At 40.8% G+C, this 14,074-nt stretch overlaps 1 long non-coding RNA gene across 1 annotated transcript; it reads right to left on the bottom strand.

Moving 5' to 3' along the window:
- Positions 1-9,331: 9,331 nt before the first annotated feature.
- Positions 9,332-9,748, bottom strand: LOC139435536 (uncharacterized). The gene is made up of 2 exons (XR_011644781.1): positions 9,700-9,748; positions 9,332-9,479 (listed from the first exon to the last, which is right to left on the bottom strand). It is a non-coding gene; the product is annotated as an uncharacterized lncRNA (long non-coding RNA).
- Positions 9,749-14,074: the final 4,326 nt, after the last annotated feature.

Genomic DNA, 14,074 nt, shown 5'->3' with positions numbered 1-14,074 from the left:
CTATAATATTTTAAATAGTATAACTATAGTATAATATATAGTGTTTCTGTAGTTGTTTTTTGAACACAAGAACACTCCTATAGTAATAGTATGATGTTGTCATAATGAATGCATATTATTACTATAGTGTTTGTAAAAGCATTGCACTCCTACGGGGTGGCCGAGGAAAAAAAATACACATGCGTTAATCGCGTTAAAATAATTAGTGGCGTTAATTTTTTTTTGTTATTAACGCGTTAACTTGACAGCCCTAATACAAATACACAATATTGAACACAGACTATAAAGGGCACAAAGTTTCATTCATAATGAAAGTCAAACACATGTTTGTTTCCACTGTTTTATTGTGTGCATAGGCCTGTCGCGATAAGCAATTAATTGACTTATCGTACGATAAATAAAAATGAACTCGATAACTTTTCTGACCTTGATAAATTGCCATTTACATGAGGATGTGACTAGCAGTTTGAAAGGATGTAGGCCTACTTGAATTATTATTATTATGTCAGTGGTCTAAAATTAGGGCTGCACGATATTGGAAAAAACTGACATGGCAATTTCCCCCCCCCCCCCTGCGATATATATTGCGATATGAAAACATACAGGAATTGAACTTTCATGCTATACAATTGGTATTTTTTAAACTATATTTAACCGGATGAAGGATTTTAGTCACGGGCGTCTGGGCTAGCAAGCTGAGCTAAACAAGCTGAGCTAGCTGGGTTAGCAGCGCCGAACTGCCCTGGAGAAACACATGAAACTACTTTATTCAATGTTTTTACCTTTAATCACGGGGTCCGTTTGCTTTGGAGATCTGATTGTGGTTTGCTGTGCATGCAGAGCCTGCATGTCACTCACTCACGTACCCCTGACATGAGAGCCGCGCAAGTTTTCCTGTTGTAGCAGGCAGAAAAATAATTGTAACATGACGTGTTTGAGTTAGTTTGCCTAATTAATTTCGCAAGTCCTAAAAAAAAAAAAAATCGCACGTCCACGTGATATGAATATCGCGCATGCGCATATCGCGATTATCGTCACGACACAATATATCGTGCAGCCCTATCTAAAATGGCCATACAACGGTGCCAACAATATTATCGTTTATTGCAATAATTTCCGGGAAAATGTATCCAACAAAATTAATTATCGTGAGAGGCCTATACATGACACACAAACAAATTTACAGACTTACTCCAAACTGCCAAATATATTGATTAACACACTCACTCCCATATACCCTTTGACTCTATTTTGGCCTAGTAGAACAATAAGCAGCAGACTTTTACTTTGTTATCATTTCTACTGGATCTGGATCATTCGCAATACGGGTCGGGATTGACCAACCGGCTCTCACCGCTCTGCTGTCTGTTAACGTTGTTAAGAGTGGTGGGGGCGGGAGAGGGAGCGGATCGACAGCTTGAGCAGCTGTCAACTCAACATTGTAAATAACCAACCAAAAATGATCGCCGGTTCATCTTGTTTTTGTCGTGAGAATAGTTTGGACAGCGTGAGAGCGTGAGATTGAGAGTGAAAGTGTGTGTCACACGCCAGATGCGTGAGAGTTGGCAACCCTGATGAAAAATACGCAACTAGAAAGACTACAAATCCCAGTCGCGTAAGTGATGTCATAACTGATGTCATAATTGTTCTCCTTCACTAAATATAAGAGATAGCTAAGATAAGATAACTTTAACAAGATGCCCGTGTGCTTAGCAATGGGTCTTGCTCGTTCTTTTGCTTCCCGTCTGATGAAAGGACCAGGAGTGGCTGGTCAAGTTAGCTACCTAGCTAGTAGCAAGCACGTTAGTTAGCATTACAGCCTTAGCCTTGTCATTTTTATTAGCGTCAACATGAAGTAACATTAAGTAACCCAAAATGTTAAACAGTAAGAGTAGTAGTCATATTTCGTGAACCCTTTGAAGAGTACTGTCACACCGGTGTGATCATAATACACCGTTTAAGCCCGGATGCTCCCGGGGGGAAATGCTAACGCTAACGCTACATTAGCATCGGCGATCTTTTCTACTTCATGTTATATCTGCACAAATGGTTAACATTGAACATTAAAAATATCAGGCAGTTCAGGGAGAATTGAAGGAAGGCAGGCAGCCAGCTTTGCATGACATTCTTCTGGACCTGTTTCATTGTGGTGATAGTGAGGGTAGTCAATCCCTTTTTTGGCAAGACAGTAGTGACGGCCATCTTGGTGACATGTGTTGTTGTGCGAGACCAGAGATGTAGTTCATTGAGCGGTTTCACACTTGCAAAATTATCTTTTAAATTGACAAACATCATATGTGTAATTCGTGGCACAATTCAAACGGGATCGAAAGATAACTTTTCTCTCGCCATTGACTTCAATACATAATTTTTCCGAAATAAGGTCCCATGGAGGTCCACCGGAAAGGGAGGGACTTCGCCTCTCTATGGTGATTATTATTTTGCCGCACACATTGAATAGAAAAAGACTCTGAGCATGCGCAGTGTAGTTTTTACAGCACCCATTCACTTATAACGCTAGAGTGAAAATGGAACGCACACGCTATTTGTTGTTTGTTTACAGTATATCACGCAGTCTGTTCTTCTTCTCTCTGTGTATCACGCAGTCTGTCTTCCGGTTGTTGTCTCTTTTGAATGACAAATACACACTACCGCCACCTGCTGGTAAGGAGAGTTATTGCTACTCACGCATCACGCAGTTATTGCTACTCACGCATCACGCAGTTCGTACGTGCTTCTTGGCCGTCGGCTGAAGTCTTTGTGGTGTGTTCCAGTACGACACATGGCCAAGACGCAGTGACGCGAGGCGACACACAGCCCGTCTGTGTCAGTTCTTTGGTGTCAGCTTGGTGTGTCCGGGCCTTTACGCTATATGATTAAAAGAATAAACACAAATAGCAGGATAGGCACACATATTTGTTATATCTTTCCCCACTGAAAAAGCACCAATACTGTTAAAATATTGGCATAGTTCATCCCTGGGCTGCTTGGCTCGAGAGTGCGCCGGACTCTATGCCCAACATTCGTTGTGTCCAAACGGAGGTACTGCAACTTCCGTATCAGTCCGTGACGTCACCCGGCCCAAAACAACTTTTTCCCATTGACTAACATGGGGAAAGAGACGTCTGTAAATCGGTGGATACTTTTTTTTCCACTAAATAAACTACCCAGTATTAACTATTTTATAGCCCTTATTAGAATCATTCAGTCCATAAAGTTGTAAAATGCACTAAAAGCCGAATCTAGATTTATTTTCTCTCTCCATTCATTCTAATGAGCCTAGAGTGGGAGCTTGGGGGCGGGGTTTAAGGGGTGCATGCTCTGTGAGCGCACATACGGGTCCTTCTGCTCGGTTATGGCTAGAAAGGATCCGTCTTGTGTAAATATGACGTCACGTTCTCGTTGTAACTCTCGTTGTAATCGGAGCGGCTCGGAAACACATCTACAGCAGTAACATGCAACATACACATTAATGCAGCAGCAATATTAATGGAGAAACATCAGACATAATAGTAAAACACTGAAAGGGAACATTTTATTGCACCAGGAGCTATCTTGGGACTTTGTTGGTGATCTACAGTGTTGTCATTGTTCTTTGAACATCAAGACCGCTAACACCCTATTTCAACAATCGATAGTTTCGCTTCTCACCATCATTTGCTTCTCACCATCATTTGCTGTGGCCCACTGATGTTAACGATCGTAACTGAAAGGCTGCCTGCCAAACGTAAACATTCAGCCACGTGACTTGCAAACTCTCGCGAGAGTTTTACACAAGATGGATCCTTTCTAGCCATAACCCTTCTGCTCTGGCAGCCAGGCATGACGGGTAATCTGTGACGTTTCACTCTCTCAAAAGTTGGGCCATTTTGACTTCATGCGCCAATGAGCAGTTCTCATAGGAAAGAACGAGACCTCGCCTCCCACGCTGTATCCAGTTATACATCCATGGTCCCGCACCGTCGTGCCGACACCTTCCGCCCTCGATTCAACATGTTGAATCGGGAGGCTGTCGGCAAAATAAATCACTCTGATTGGCTGTTGAGCTTAGCGAATCAATGCACGAGAAGCGAAACGAAAGTGAAGAAGGCACACACAGACGGCTATTATTTTTCATTTTCCAGTACCGCACTAAACATGTTTTCGTCGTTATGTGAAACAGTCTGTGATGGACGAGAGTGAAAATGGAACGCACGCTATTTGTTGTTTGTATATCACGCAGTCTGTCTTCCGGTTGTTGTCTCTTTTGAATTCAAATCAAATCAAGTTTTATTTATATAGCACATTTATAAACGATTTTTGGTCGAGCCAAAGTGCTGTACATATAATAAAAATAGCCAACAGTAGAGACACTTTACAGCAAATACAACAGCACAGATTGTTCAGAATTAAGAATACACACTACCGCCACTTGCTGGTAAGGAGAGTTATTGCCACTCACGCATGCGCAGTGCGTACATGCTACCTGGCCGTCTGCTGAAGTCTTTGCGGTGTGTTCCAGTGTGACTTTTTGGCCAAGACGCAGGAGACGTGAGGCGACACAACAATCAGGTCCGTCGGGACGTGTTCTTTGGTGTCAGTTTGGTGTGTCAGGGCCTTTAGAAAGACTGAGGCACCAGAGGTTGGGAGACTTCATTGATCTCAGAGAAAAAGCCCTTTGAGCCATTTTACTGAATCGTTAAAGGTCAGTATTTATGTTATTTGTTTTTCCCTCCTATTACTTTGCATTCAGCAAAATCAAACTACTATTGATGTATTCTCCTTTTTTTTATTCATAAGTTGTGCAGTGCAAATGTGTTCTTTTCATGTTTGTTTTGTCATTTACATGTGTGACAGCTAAAAATAATCTCACATTTTCACATATTTTTAAGACTGAACTGCACCTGCTTTTGCAAAAGTAAATCAATAGCAGAATGATGTTACTGACCTTTTATGCATTCAGTTTATTAAACTCCCCTCAAAGGAATGTAGAAACTGCCCCAACATTTGGTTTGTATTTCTTCAGTCCCACATGATTACCATCTGGGTCAGGCCAATCTCACTACTCTTCACCCAGGCTTGTAGTTAAAAACATAAAAGTGCAAGGACAGCAAGAACATATATGTGGAGCATTACTGCATACAGTTTAAATACTTTAAAACACATGCTCAAGCCAAGGCTTAGTCCACACCAAGCTGCAACCTCCAAGTCTGAAAAGGGAAGCCAATGCAGAAGTCTCTTACACTTACAGTATAGTATTGTTGATGGCTAGCAGGGGGCAATTTAACTAGTTGCCAAATAAGTCTCATTGCATAGAAGTATATAAGAAAAATAACCTATTCTCACTTGATTTATTACCTCAATAAACAAATGAAATTGCTAGTCCGAAGCTTTCTTGAATTCAGCAAGATGTTCTTCGAGTTAATTATGGTGCAAAAGGTAAAAGAACAGGATAAAGCATCATCTGCTGTAGGACCTTTTTATCTGGCGATAGACAGGCTGTACCAAGGATTGTCCGGTTTGGGTGTTCTCCATGTGTTTTCAGGTCTTCAAATATAATTGTAAACTTGTGGGTCACATAAAAAGACTTGTTCAGTGCATGGTTGAACAAGTCTTTGAACAAAGTAGTTATCATGCTCCGGTTAGTACCATAAAAAAGGAAAAGCTGCGGGCCGTTCTACTCAATGTTGCTTAGTTAGCGATTTCCCTGCGCTTGTTTATTTCCATGTTTACCCCTTATTATTGGGTACATTTTTTAACTGTGAAACCAAACCAGACTCAAAAGAAAACTATAGTATCAATTTAGCTCTCATGGACTAGATTAATAGACTCTGGCTTTTGTAAGCGCCCTTGGGCTACCCATTTGTAGCGAGGACGACAGGGACTACAGGGAGCTGACACAGGACTTCACCCTCTGGTGCCAGAGGAACCACCTCCAGCTCGATGTCGCCAGGGAAAAGGAAGTTTGGGGCTCTCTGCTGGAACTGCTACCCCCGCGACCCGACCACGGATAAGCGGGAGAAGATGGATGGATGGATGGATGGATGTAACTTTTTATTTTTTTAATATATCTTTTATTATATCATAACTTAGTACTTTTTAATGCATCTAACATATATAACATATGTAACATTAAGCTGTCTGTGGCTCTTTTTTCTGCTGTAACTACATACATTTCCCCTCTGTGGGACTAATAAGGAAGAGCCCCCTTTGTGGCATACTACATGTACTAAGCTGCTCACTGTGCACTGCTTACACCATGTGCACACTATCATGCGTTAAGTTTCACTGCAGATGAATAGTGTTATACTTATTTTTGAACCGCCTTAATTACTGTGAGGGTGTCACTAAAGGACAAGGGACAGAGAGGGAGAAATTGAATTAGGGAAAGTCACATTCCCCTGTAGATAATCCTTTATAAGGATTGCAAGTCCTGGGCTCTCATTTATAACGCCGTGCGTAGGATTCACGTGGGAAGATTGCTTACGTAGTAGAAATCCAAAAAATAGTTACAGAAATGTTCCGATTCACCAAACATTGCGTACCGGCGAGGAAAGTGCGTACAGCACTTCCTACGCCGGTTTCCCTTTATAAATCACAATCGACTCGAAATGCGGTGCAGCTTTTGCGGTTTTGCGGTGCAGCTTCACGTAACGCCCATATAGAGAGGCGAAGTCCCTCCCTTTCCGGGAGCCTCCATGGGACCCCTGAAGCGTAAAATGATACATTGAAGTCAATGGAGAGAGAAAGGTTATCTTTTGATCCCGTTTGAATTGTGCCACGAATGACACATATGATGTTTGTCAATTTAAAAGAATATTTTGCAAGTCAAAAAAATTAAAATGTGTCGTAAAACTGTGAAGTTACACATTTTTTTGTGTGAAACCGCTGAGTGAACTACAGGTCTCTGGTCTCGCACAATACGCGTCACCATCACAAAGACGGCCGTCACGTTAGCACGTTTCACCTGTTTCTTTCAGAATGAGAATAAAAGTATAAAACGAGGTGACTACAAGTCTGGACACGTTGAGAGCTGTACATACACGAAAGGGGAGTTAGTCGGTTCTGTAAGAGCAGCGGGACCGGCTTTACAAGATGTTGGTGAGTAATATGAGTGCAATGTGTAACGTTAATGTCAGCGAGCTAACATTAGCTAACAAGGTACACTAACGTGTTTTGTTTCAGTAACTAGTGTTCTCCTTTAGAACTTCGTGGTCTGTGTGTATGCTGTGGATAACATTAGTGTTCACAAGAACAAGGTAAACTCCCGTGTTTTGTTTGTTAGTTGCTCTTCAGATTGAAGCGTCCAGTTTTATATCGACTATACTGTATGTGTGATCTCCTTTTACATCTCGTTGTGTCATTTGAGTTTATTTGCTGTGTGTAGATTCAAGGGTTTTGGTTATCTTGTCAATTTGTTTGGTTATCCAGGCACAGCTGTGTGTGACTCCCTCTGGTACACTGGTATGTGTTTTCCTAATGTAGAGAGCATTGATTAATTAATAAACTACACACTGAGTCTAGATCCTGACCAAATCCTTTTTTATTGTTGATCAAATGTTTTTCAAAAATGTATTCATACACATTTAGAAAAATACAATGTACAATCACAACCAGTACAACACACATTACAAAAAATACAGAGAAAACAAACAACAATAACAACAATCAGACAAAACTATGGAAAAATAACCCCTCCCACCCCCAGATCCGGACCATCCTTGTATTATTGCTCATTCAATCTATTATAGCATGCTAACAAACATGGTACTTACTTTATTTGTACAGATCTGCATGGGAGACGATGGCGCAATGCAGAGCGCTGTCTGTGATTGTGCACGGGGGATGTACAAATGCAGCCACGCTGCAGCATTGGCAATATGTGCCATGTGGCAGATCAGCTCCACAGATGTCGAGTGCCAGTGGAGGAAGCCTGGCACTTCCAAAGTAGTCCAGCCGGTGTCTCAACTTTACCAACAGTGAGAGGAGATATACAACCCACTGGCCAGAGACATCGCCACTCAGGATGTAGACTGGTTCAGGTCTGCATTGAGGCAATTCTTGCCTCAATGCGACTGAGCAGAGACCAGCAAGCTGCCATCCAGACAGCCACCGGAGGACAGCGGACAAAGTGGCAGTTACACAGGCGGGGCAGGTTGACAGCCAGCAAGTTTGGTGCTGTGCTGCGGTCGGGACTTTCATTCACTCCATGCGCGTCCCTCATGAAGAGGGTGCTCGGGGGGTACAACTTGGACGGAGTCATGGCTGTCAACTGGGGGGTTGTAAACGAGGCCGAAGGGGTGAAGGCTTTTGTGCAGGCCTATCAGGAGACAGTGTTCGAGTCTGGTCTCTTTGTGAGTGAGTCGGTGTTTTGGGAGCATCCCCCGATGGACTTGTGCAGCCATCTGCCCTGCTGGAGGTGAAGTGTCCACCATCATTATATAGGATATATATATATATATTTGTATACATATCTGTAAATTGTATAATTTTATTTGATTTAAAAGTATTTTTGATCTCTGTCTATAAACACAAACTGAGTAAGATTGACAATAAAGTTGACTTTGAAAAATATATATATTCTTTATGAAAATAGTTGACTGTTGGAGAAATGAATCCAAATGAAACGTTGGACTGAACTACAACTACGCCTTTAAATCTCTACGGACTGTTTTTCAGTGGGATGGCAAGTTCCTATCTTTAAACATTTATTAGTTTTTTCTCAGAACAGATTTGATTTTCTGAAGTTAATTTAACTTAACCATGTAAGGTCATTATTAAAAAGGTACAATCAATTTGTTTAGGGTTGAATAAAATAATGATAAACATTTCATTTGGATAATTTACTGACAGAATAAGAAACTCAATGATGCTCCACTCACCTGTTCCTTTTTATAAAGTGAAACCGTTGAAACAATAGATTTTAGTAAATTTAAAAACAACCTTCTCCAAAAGCTATCAAGGAATATACCGAATACTTGTTTTAGAACTTTATTACATATTTTTATATAAATAGTTTGAATGATCCATAATTGACAGAAGCTTGTGTTTACACTGACCTGTCACTCATATATTAATGTCTTTGTAACTTCAGTAAACCACGACCTCACTCATTTCTTTCATTCATCACGGTTCAGTAAACTAAGTGACACATGAACCAGTTTAATAATTATAATAACGTAGGATTGCAACTCTTTGAAACTGTAGGTGGCTCTTAAAAGAGCCGTTGTGTTTGGGTGTGCTGGTCTCAGGTCAGTTTAAGCCTTGGGCATGATGGTGACCCTCTTTGCTTGGTTCATCTTACTGGGGGGCAGCTACATGGATGTCGGTGCAGTCCACAGTCATTGTGCAGTTGAAGGCAGAATGAATTTATTATTGACTCCGAATGAAGCACAACTTCATGTCATACAATACATTGACTTTGTTTGTAATTGTGTAAAAAAATAAAGCATTGATTAGCAAGCAGGACCTGCAGGAACAGAGCACGGTGATGGATGGAGCTGGGAAGAGAGAAGAATAAAGAAAACAGATCAACTTCATTATCGGATATTAAAAATTCAATTTCAAAACAAGTTGCCGCTCCTACAGTTTTCTAGTGTGTAAAGATGATTTCACTTGACCTATGCACAATATCACACTCAATACATGTGTGTCTCTGGGGGGTGCATTGTGCCTTTGATGTATATAAATAATATACCATAACCAAATACTATTACGTACAGTGGAAATCAGGTTGCCAGAGCAGGTCAGTCCAGTGTGCATGTTCCTCAGTGTCTCAGCAGTTACAGGTGAGGGAAAGGAAATAAAAGAGAAAAAGGTCAGTAACAACACTTTAAAGTAACAACACTTTGAATAATTATCTCTTTTAATAATGTTCTATCAGTAATCACTCAACTACTGTCTTTCCAACAAACAGATTGACTCACTATCATCACAATGAAACACGTCCAGAAGAATGGACCACAGATAGAAATTAGCTATTAGCTATAATCTGGCATATTGCATCTCTTCTCTTTGCTGAGATTAATGTTTTTGTATGCATGGTCCTTCTATAAATAAATAAATGTCATGCAAAGCTGCCTTCCTTCCTTCGACTCTCCCTGAACTGCCTGATCTTTTAATGTTCAATGTTACCCATTTGAGCAGATAGCATTAAGTAGAAAAGATCGCAGATGCTAATCTGCCGTTAGCCTACCTCCCTCCGAGGGGGCGATAGGCTCCTCTTCAAATGTTTCACAAAATACTTACCATCATGACTACTCTTACTGTTTAACATTTGGGTTCACTTCATGTTAAGGCTAATACAAATGACAAGGCTAAGTAATGTGATGCTAACTAACGTGCTCGCTACTAGCTATGTAGCTAACTTGACTATGTTCCATGCACAACATGTGTATTACCTGATGTCTGATCCAACGACTCCTGGTCCTTTCATCAGACGGGAAGCGATAGAACGAGCTATGATCTATAAGTATGATCACTTATGTGATTACAACCTGGTACAAAGCACACAGGCATCTTGTAAAAGTGAATTTATTTTTAGCAATCTCTTATTTATTGGAGGGAATAAATCAGTTATGAGATCTTCTTCTTCGCTTTAATTACGAGTCGCAACCACTTGGAGCATGATCGCCTGTGACATCACTTACGCGAGCCAGAATGGGATTTGGGATTTGTAGTCTTTGTAGTCGCGTATTTTTCATAGTCTTATATTTCAACAGTTTTACGACAAAATGTGACTTTTTTGACATGGAACTTATTGTTTAAGATTGACAAACATCATATGTGTAGTTCGTGGCACAATTAAAACGGGATCAAAAGATACGTTTTCTCTCTCCATTGAATTCAATGTTAATTTTTCGCTTCCGGGGTCCCATGGGCCGGAAGTAGATGGGCGTGACTTCGCCTCTCTATTTGCCTATAAATAGTCAAAGAAACGCCCATTCATTCATTCATTTTGACTGACTTTATGAAGAAGATCGCAGGAAATGACGACAGAACAGCTAAAAAAGACATCTCACACCGTGTCAGATTTTGGTTATTTTGGGGAGGTCGAGATTACATTACATTACATTTCATTTAGCTGACGCTTTTATCCAAAGCGACTTACAATAAGTACATTCGACCAGGAAGACACAACCTTGAAGAAAACAGAATCATATAAGTACATCAGGTTTCATAGAGCCAAGTATTTCAAGTGCTACTCAACTGGCTTTAGATAAGCCAGTCCTTTATTAGTATATAAGTGCTCTGTTAGCAGTTCTTTGTTAGTAATTCTATCGCTCGAGGTGGAGTCGAAAGAGATGAGTTTTCAGTCTGCGCCGGAAGATGTGCAGGCTTTCTGCTGTCCTGATGTCAATGGGGAGCTCATTCCACCATAAATCATATTGTTTGGTGGATGCCGTTTGAACCAGAGTAGCAGCATGGAGGTCGGATCGTCACCAAAATAAAGAAATAAGTGGTCCGAAAAAGGTTCATGACAAAAAAAATACACATAGCCTTCCTCAGGCAGTGTGTTTGTACCGGGGACAGGAGACACCCCCTTGATGAGAAACTGTAAGAAATGATCGGGGAATCCCTCCGGAGTGGAGTCATGACGACTGGATTTTAATTATGTTTTCGTATTTGGTGGTTTGTGTCCCAGCTGTCGATCAGCTGTGCGCAGCGTCTCCACTGCAGCAACTCTATATCCACCAGTTAAAGGAAATACAACTAATGTGTTGTGTTATATTAGCTGTACGATTTACCACATATGGTGTTCTTAGTTTCCATACCTCCGGTGTTTTATGAGCGACTTATCAAGTCTTAGCAAACGGCATAACGCATGATTAAACATGGTAGTATATAAAACCATGCTCGTACAACCTATAGAAATGCAAAACCGCATCATTTATGAGAAAACATTTCATAACATTAACACAACATATTCGAGGTGGTTTTAAATAACATATCCGTATTTATTTATTTCTCCAAGTTATGTTTTTGTGTGCACTGAGGAGTCTCAAACAGGCGTTTGTTTAATCATTTTAAGATTGGCTTTAATCAATGTTTGAAAATGAATTCTTCATATGATAAATGAGAGGTAACATTTTGTTTATGGTATTATTTCCACATATTTCTCTCCATTCTTCCTTCTGCCAACGGTGTCGCAGTTTCTCGTCTCTCCCGTTTTTGTGATTAGTGCGTACGCATGGGTTAGAGTTTGCGTGGAGGACCGCATGTTTTCCCGTCAAGTTAGTATTTTATAAATCGCAAACATTGCGTAGAAACTGGCATACGCCATTTTTTGAGCGTATATCCCTTTATAAATGAGCCCCCAGAGCTTTCTAGCACATGTTGTCCGAACAAGCGTGTTTGAGCGAGTCTCTCCTGCTTCTGTGCGACCTTAGCATGTTATGCACTCAGAGTAGCCGTGTTCCATGTGCAATATGTGGGAAACTTATACATATATCATATACAGTATGTAGGTCATGTCATATGGCTTCTCTGAAGATTCTTTAAGAAAATTGTTTAGTGGTTTTGTTATTTCTCTAAATAAAAAACCCTACCAGAAGAGATCAAGAAGAAATGTGCTTACTTATTCCTAGTAATAAGGGTATAGCCTACGGGTAATTACACAAACTACATGGAATTGGTCAAGATCATATTATCAAGCACAAGTACGGGCACGAGCAAAAAATAGGACTCAAGAGCACAACCAGGCAATAAGGTCTTTTAGTCAAGCATTTAATCCAAAAGGTAAAAATAAAACAGGCAATGATCAAAAAATGTACTGACTTGAAGTAACGAAAAACAACCAACTAAGTTGGTGGAAAACTACTAGAGAAGCAACAAAAAAACAACCAACTAAGTTGGTACAAATGCTAAGCAGCTAGAACAATAGCTTACGTCAGAAGAGAAACATGGAGAACTTTCTGCTATACAGACAAGACGAACTGGCACTGACCAAGGAAACAGCACAGACTAAATACACAGGTGAGGAGTGATCATTAGGGACAGCTGAGGCTCATTGAGACCAGGCAGGTGATTAACAGGGAGCGAAAATACACAGGTGAGGGAGTGAGGCGATCAGCCAGGGCCAGGATGTGACACATATCTAAACTTGAAATGAATGGCTCTCTTAAAGGAATGGTATGCTCATGACACTCATTTTTAAATAATTATCATCCGATAAAACAGACCAGTCTCTGCCAGTCTTTTTTTTTTTTTTTTTAATCCGATGACATTATCAGTGATTTTAAACCGAAATAACATCAACACTGTGGGCGCCGCCATTTTCCGGACGTGACGTAAACCATGCGTTTGGTTTTCAAAGACACGTTGATCTCCATGTTATTTACTGTAGTTTCTCTCTTCAAATATGCCTCACTGTATCGCGAAATATTGCCACAATTCTGATAGGAACAATCCACGGAATGCTCGGTTCCATCTGTTGCCAAAAGGTAAGCGTAAGAAGTACATTCAGAGGCAGTGGCTAGCGAAATGTGGCCGGCCCGAACCGAAAGATTCACAGGCTCATGTATGCAGTGAACATTTAAAATTTCCGGACGACTACTCTGAGAGTATGATAAAACATAACATGGGATTTATGGAAAAACCATTACTTAATGGAGATGCAGTACCATCGGACTTTTTGGTGTCATCACCGACCAGGACACCAGTTCGGCCAGTTGAGAAATCGCCCTCTGCAAGTGTGAAGCGACGGAGGAGCAGAAGTAGTGCTCGGAGTAAGAATAAGGTATGTTATAGCGCATTTCCATTGCAGCGGCTAGCTCCGTTTTAACGTCATTTAGCGTCCAGGCCAGGACAGTTTTTGGTGGCCTTTCCATATAGCGTAGTACCGGCTAGTGTGTATTTTCCCCCAGTTTTTTCCGGCCCCATAAAATCGTGATTCTATGGCCAGGGACAACGAAGCTGAGTATGCTAAACTAGAGAGGGAATCGCTAGCAAGGGTGGTACAGTACTACATGCATACATATAGTATCTTATATCATCTTCCTATTATACACACATGCATTTCCAAACATTTGGACTACCTATGTTGCAAATGTATTATCTCAATTTACACACGGCATCTATTGCACGTCTGTCCGTC

This window comes from Pseudochaenichthys georgianus, chromosome 17 (genome assembly GCF_902827115.2).
Source record: "Pseudochaenichthys georgianus chromosome 17, fPseGeo1.2, whole genome shotgun sequence".
Lineage (NCBI taxonomy): Eukaryota > Metazoa > Chordata > Actinopteri > Perciformes > Channichthyidae > Pseudochaenichthys > Pseudochaenichthys georgianus.
This window is presented reverse-complemented; position numbering and strand designations above follow the sequence as displayed.